Genomic DNA, 6,613 nt, shown 5'->3' on the forward strand with positions numbered 1-6,613 from the left:
CTATAGAGAGGTCAGCTAGAAGAAATCACCTTGTAGAGAGTTCAGCAACAAAGAACCCACTCTGTAGAGAGTTCAACTAGAAACTAGTTACCCTATACAGAGATCAGCTATATGTAGAAACAAGTCATCCTGTAGAGAATTCAGCTACAAACAAATCACCCTGTAGAGATTTCAGCTACAAACAGATCATCATCCTGTAGATAGTTCAGCTATAGATACAAGTCACCCTGTAGTAGGAGAAGTCACCTTGTAGAGAGATCAGCTAGAAACAAGTCATCTTGTAGAGACCAGCTACAAAGAAACCATCCTGTAGGGAGTTCAGCTACAAACAAATCACCCTGTAGAGAGTTCAGCTATGAACAGATCACCCTGTAGAGAGTTCAGCTATACAAGTCACCCTGTAGAGAGATCAGCTAGAAGCAATTCACCTTGTAGAGAGTTCAGCTACAAAGAAACCATCCTGTAGAGAGTTCAGCTACAAACAAATCATCCTGCATAGAGTTCAGCTGCAAATAAATTACCCTGTAGAGAGTTCAGCTACAAACAAATCACCCTGTAGAGTGTTCAGCTAGATAAAAGTCATCCTACAGAGAGATCAGGTCACCCTATAGAGAGATCAGCTAGAAGAAGTGATCTTGTAGAGAGTTCAGCTACAAAGAACCCACTCTGTAGAGAGTTCAGCTAGAAATAAGTTACCCTATAGAGAGATCAGCTAGAAAAAAGTCACCCTGTAGAGATTTCAGTTACAAACAGATCATCCTGTAGATAGTTCAGCTAGATACAAGTCACCTTGTAGAGAAATCAGCTAGAGGAAGTCATCTTGTAGAGAGCCAGCTATAAACAAGTCACCTTGTAGAGAGTTCAGTGACAAAGAAACTATCCTGTAGAGAGTTCTTCTACAAACAAACGCCCTGTAGAGAGTTCAGATGCAAACAAATCACCCTGTAGAGAGTGCAGCTACAAACAAATCAACCTGTAGAGAGTTTAGCTACATTTCAAGTCCCTTAGTAGAAAGATCAGCTGCGAACAAGTTATCCAGTAGGGAATAATAGACATGTAATAAATATATTTATATAATTATTGATAAAATCAAAAACAGTTGAAGTATTAAAAATCTGCTCTGTCTTTTTATTCTTCCTGTGTAGGATAGGTTAAAAAAGCCCCAAAGCCAGCCTATGGCCAGCTTTGGGGTATACAAATACAAAAAGAAGTGATATCTAATCAAAAACAGCCAAGCTGTAAAAAAAGGTGAGGCCCCTAAAAAGGCCAAGGTGAAAATAGATGTGAAATCCAAGGTGGCGGCCAAGAAATGGCTGTGATGGTAGGTTAATGGTAAAAATTTTAATAACGACAATTCAGGTGAATTTGGTGCCGCTTAGTCTTGGCACAAAATTCACCTGAATTGTTGTTATTAAAATTTTTACTATTAACCTACCATCACAGCCATTTCTTGGCCGCCACCTTGGATTTCACATCTTTTTTCACCTTGGCCTTTTTAGGGGCCCCACCTTTTTTTACAGCTTGGCTGTTTTTGATTAGATATAGTATAGCAGCACAACCAAAAAACTGTGCACTTTTTCATAAAGCCATGAAACTTTCCACATAAATAGTACTCCTCAATACGTGCATTTTTAGATATAGTGCCATCTGGTTCGACCTATGGTGACCTTTACGGCCATTTTTGTACAGAAAATTGATCATTTTTGTCTTTAACTTCCTGAGGCACTAATTAACTTGTTAAAACATGGTATCAAAATAAAGATCTTGCTGATAGAAACAACTTGGTCTTTATTTGAAGTCAATATGTGAATTCATTCTTAAGTTATGAGTATTTTTATTAGTTGCAAAAATTTGATAAATTTATGCATAATTATCTGCCCACAGGTAATTCACACCTCAAGGGCAAGTAAATCTATCAAATTTTGCAGCTAGTAAAAATGATCATAACTTTGTAATGAAATCACCAATTGACTTCAAATAAAAACCAAGTTGTTTCTATCAGCAAGATCTTTTGTTTGGTACCATGTTTTAACAAGTTAATTATTACCTCAGGGCGTTAAAGACAAAAACGATCAATTTTCTGTACAAAAATGGCCGTAAAGATCACCAAAGGTCAACTCAGCGATGGCACTATATCTAAAATTACATGTCATGAGAAGTACTATTTATGTGGAAAGTTTCGTGGCTTTATGAAAAAGTGCACAATATTGCCAGTTTTGGGTTTTGGGGGCTATGCCGCTATACTAATATGCACCCTTTGGTAGTTCATGGGTCTGCTCCTGATACTCACTCCCAATTGAGGTCATTAGCTACCAAATAGTATGATAATTGATAAGCAACCTTCTTTCTTTTACATATCTAAAGTATATGCGTGGGTGGGAGAAAAATGGCATTTGTTATTTATAAAAATTTCTATAACTTTTGAATAGAGAAAGCTACAGACTTTCTGCAAGTATCAACTTGCTCGTTAGAGTAAAAGCATTAATTTGGCACCAAATTTGTAGATTTTGAGTCATGTATAAGTGAAATAGAGGGAAAACGGTCAATTTTTAAGTATAAAATTGGACACAAAGGTCACCAAAGGTCAAATCTGACCGATCTTAAAATGACCTTTACGGTATATAAAAACTATGTACCAAGTTTCATGCTTCTATCAAAAACAAAGAAAGTGCTTAGGAGCTCTACTATTTGGACCTTTTCAGATGGTTGTAAAGTCTTAAAAGTTGTCAAAAGGCTCTGAATGTGTGAAACAGCAGCAACACGATAATTAGTTTTAGAGGCGCTTAGTACGAACTAAGGTGCTGGGTGACAATTTTACAGTCAGTTTGACTTTGGCTTGCTTTGGTTTCAGGTGAATTTGTAACAAATGCTAGTAAAATGTGCATATTTTCATGAGTTGGTAAATTGATCTTGGCCTGACATAAAGTTTAGTAGCTTTTTTAATCAGAAGCATGGCTGGCTCCTCCACAAGGTGAGGGGGGGATTTGCCCCAAATGCTCCATTCTAGATCCTTCATTGGAGAACTGTATACAGTGGAACTTCTCTATGAGTCCCGGCAAAGTTGATTTATAGTTTCTCGTCACTCACCATTATCACCTGCCTCTAAATTCATTACTGCTATAATTGATCACACGTGCCAGTATTTCAATGTATAGACAAACTATCCATCATTTTCAGCTATGGAAAACATTTCTCCCTGCTTCAGAAAAGTAAATATAAGAGTTTATTTGTGGTGGTTCATGGTGACACTTCTTCTCAGCAGAACTTTACAGCTCGGGTGGTGTCTGGTCCCCTTTATTGTTCAATTTGTACATTCATCACCTTACTAAATAAGTTTTACATTGCGACTTTTTTGATGAATATGCAGATGATTCATCTCTTGTGAAGGTGATTAAGAGCAAGGAGGATCAGATAGCGGCATTGAAGAGATAATGCTGACTTGAATTGTTTTTTTTCCTGGGTAGAGTGTGGAACATTAATTTTGAACCTGCTAAATGTCACTCACTGTGTGTATCGTTAAAGCATGATGTTGAGTGTCATCCCTCCCTATATATGGACTCCCTTTCCATCAAAGAGGTTGATAATTTGAAGGTTTTAGGGTTCTATTTTGATCGTAGATTGACTTGGAGCTCTATGATAGAAAATATGTCCACCTACTGTCGACAGAGAATGGGAGCACTATACTGTGTTAGAGATTTTCTGGCCTTGCTGTTGCTTTTAAATCCTTTGTGAGGCCTGTATGTGAATACAGTAGTGTTGCTATTATGAGTGCTGCAGCCACTCACTTATCTAAACTTGATGCAATACAGAAAAATGGCTGAGAAACTGAGTGAATGTACATTTCCCTCACTGCATCCTTAAGCTTGCTGTGAGGCCAGTGCTGTGGGACTATACTTTGTAAGGTACTTGATTTCTGAGGTCGAGGGCCTCTACAGCAGTTTTGTCCAACTTTTGCCACTGCTCCATTGACACATTCTTATTGCTTAAATTATGGTCCTTTATCACTATCCTCATCAGTTCAATACACATCTTTAGAAGAAACTTTGTTGGTGTAATCGCTATAACCATAGATAATGCATGCGTTCCAAAGTAGTGCCTGCTTTTTGAACAAAACAGTGGAAATGTACAGCGAAGCAGTGAATATCTAGCTAGCCTACTACACTCTACCTGCTACAAGTGGTGTAAACAGCAGCAAAGAAACAACACTGCACTTTCTGTTTTTCAGGAAATTTGCACGACCATTTCGAAACACCATATTGCACCTTTGAGCCTGAATTTTCTTATGCTGTTGTTTACTACTCTCCTCTCCAGCGTCCCTACCCAGTCCAGCCTCCAATTAGTATAGGTGGTAACTGACCCAGCTGTAAACAACAAACACTAATTTGCTGGTTACAAGAACAGCAAAATCTTCCACCTGTCAAGGCCATAAAGTATGGCCCATGATGTCACTATGTGTCACTATGTAAATAATAATGGTGTTTCCAATCCATATGACATACATTAACTATGCTATAACATATGGGCATCTACTCCTTTAGACATCAGGTTGAGAGGTTCTGAAGAGGGATGGTCTACTGTTTTGAAACTGTTACAGACATCTTTGTGTTTAATTGTATGTATGTTGTATGCTCTTAGATAATATTGTAAATAGAAAAAAAAATATTAAGAAGACCCCTGTAGTGACAGATGGGGGTGATTTTGGGTGCTTCCTTCCGGCTATAAGTAATAATAAAAAATGACTGCCCATGACCCATGTCATTTACTGTCCCAAGTACTGTATATCATGAAAGCTGTCTTCCTTAAAAGTGTGATCGACAACACCAATAGAAGTGATTATATTTGTGACCACAAGTAGTTAACACTGCATAGTTGTACTAGTACACAATGACAATATTAGTGTTTACTGGTAGATGAACTCTTGAGTGACAGAATTTTTTATCATTGTCAGATACACAAGCGGCATATGGTCACCAGGATTTGTTATGCTACGCCATCAAGATTATTAAAATCGTTAATCGGATTTATAAATCTAACTTTACCTTTAACAGACGATTTAATTCTGTACGCGGAAACAGATTATTTAATAAATCGCAGCTAACCCCTCTAAAATATTCGTTCACACACACACGCCAATAAGCTTTGATGTACCACAAATCTAGGAACTCACCTACTGGCACTGTAAGGTCTTCGAGAAAGTACAACACACCATGAACGCAAAATCAAGACGAAACCATAAAAGTGACAATCGATACGCGCTTACAAACTGCTTACAACCACACCCTATTTTCAAGTTGCTAGGCAAATTGGCACGTTTTAGTCGGTCCCATAATAATTATGTTATTATATATTATCGAGTATATTATTATTATGCTGCTTTAAATGTTTAAGAATAACTGTAGCCAATGGTACGTACGTACTGGGACCGACTAAAACGTGCCAATTTGCCTAGCAACTTGAAAATAGGGTGTGGTTGTAAACAATTATTGTATAGAGTAACTAGTCTAGTACTGCCCTTTTGCATATTGGTCCTCAGTATCATATATAAGTCAACATCCACTGTTTAAGTGTTTATTTTGCCTCTCTGCCCACTGTTTAATTTATATTATCATACTTAAGATATCGAAAAAAAAAAGAAGTGAACATCGGTATCTCAATAAAACACCTTTGGCACTCTCCTCTTTATGCTTGTACACTTTTGTTGCAGAACTACTACACATATCATGCCACATCCATCACAACAGATCTATTTCTCCAAGCTATTTCCATACAAGTACTATAAAAGCCACATGATATGGTGTCTAGATCTTCTGTACTGATCTCCTTGAATCACCATCTGCATCACATGAATTTGACAAAAGATGAAAAGTTGTAACACCAATTCCTTTCTCTCAAGCACTATATATATATGTTCTTCCTTTACCTGGCTTCCATGCATAACCCTGCACATATAGCTATATGCATTGCACTTATTATTAAGGAAGTAGTTAGCTGAACCGAAAGGTTTTAATTTTTGCGTCTAGTAGTTGCCCCAAGCATTAGACTTTAGGGGACACATCTAGTAGTTTCCCCAAGCATTCAACTTTAGGGGATGCGAAAAGTAGCATTAGGTTAGGGTTGAGTTCAGCTTTGATTTCTTCTCCACCTTTAGGTTATGTTCTTCTTACTATAATTATAGTGAGACTACTACATGAGTAACATTTATAAGGTAGAAAAGTAGTAGTGGGTAGCTAGCAGTGGTAGCACACTACCTATAGTTCCAATAGTCCAGGGTTCGAGCCCAGGCCGAGATATTTTTTTGTTTAGTGACCTTTTTCTTTGTCCAAGTTTGACTGTCGGTTCAATAGCGAGTCCAGCTTATTGAACCGACTTTTGGTTCAGTAACCACTGCCTATTATTAATGTTTTACAATGCGTAAGTACTGAAAGCCAATGGCAAGTCCTGCCAAGGGCTAAATTACACTAACATAAATTAATTAACTACAAAACTTAAAGTACACTAGCATAAAATTATTGAATTAATTAGTTACAGAACTGATTGGTTTCTTATAGGAATAGTGTGGAGGTAAAGTTATGGTAGTTTGTCATAAAGTGGAGGTTTTGTTGTTCTAACACAG

At 37.4% G+C, this 6,613-nt stretch overlaps 1 protein-coding gene across 1 annotated transcript in view; it reads right to left on the bottom strand.

Annotated features, from left to right (window-relative positions):
* The window catches only part of LOC136250696 (uncharacterized), a 178,047-nt gene extending 172,772 nt beyond the window's left edge, over positions 1–5,275 (bottom strand). Inside the window, exon 1 of the mRNA XM_066042925.1 lies at positions 5,168–5,275. The gene's annotated coding sequence lies outside the window, so the exon portion shown is untranslated. The remainder of the gene's footprint in view (positions 1–5,167) is intronic.
* Between the last annotated feature and the right edge of the window lie 1,338 nt (positions 5,276–6,613).

Source organism: Dysidea avara, chromosome 3, assembly GCF_963678975.1.
Source record: "Dysidea avara chromosome 3, odDysAvar1.4, whole genome shotgun sequence".
Lineage (NCBI taxonomy): Eukaryota > Metazoa > Porifera > Demospongiae > Dictyoceratida > Dysideidae > Dysidea > Dysidea avara.